This window comes from Frankliniella occidentalis, unplaced genomic scaffold (genome assembly GCF_000697945.3).
Source record: "Frankliniella occidentalis isolate FOCC.00 unplaced genomic scaffold, Focc_3.1 Scaffold5, whole genome shotgun sequence".
Classification (NCBI taxonomy): Eukaryota; Metazoa; Arthropoda; class Insecta; order Thysanoptera; family Thripidae; genus Frankliniella; species Frankliniella occidentalis.
This window is the reverse complement of record NW_026267135.1, coordinates 2311254-2311738: the sequence shown is the minus strand read 5'-3', so window position 1 is coordinate 2311738 and position 485 is coordinate 2311254.

Genomic DNA, 485 nt, shown 5'->3' with positions numbered 1-485 from the left:
TGAAATTTCGCTATTTTTGACAATATCTCAAAAACTATGGGTCGTAGAGACATTCCGATCGCATATTCTTGTTCCTTGGTCCATTCTGCATCCGGAGACACCTGAGATGACAATATAAGACCAAAACTCTAGTCATAGTGCAAAATACCCAAAATGCCTGCAAAACCACTAATTTGCCCACAGTTCCGGAAGTAAATTTTTCTCGGCCAAACGCTTCCTGGCCTTTTTTTCAATTCAGTTGAGGAACATGTCCACCAAATATCAGCCAAATCGGAAGAGGTCGTAGGCACGAGCTGTCCTTCTTAAATAAATCCACTCTCGATTAACAACAAACTGTCGTGCATACTTTCTTCTTTGAGGAAATTGAAATAATCACAGAGTTCTGGATACAAAGTACCATCAAACTAATATTTTATTTTTTTTCAGAACTGAACCTGTTTTTGCTGTTGTACATGATTAGACAGTGTCCAGGCAATCAGGCTGCA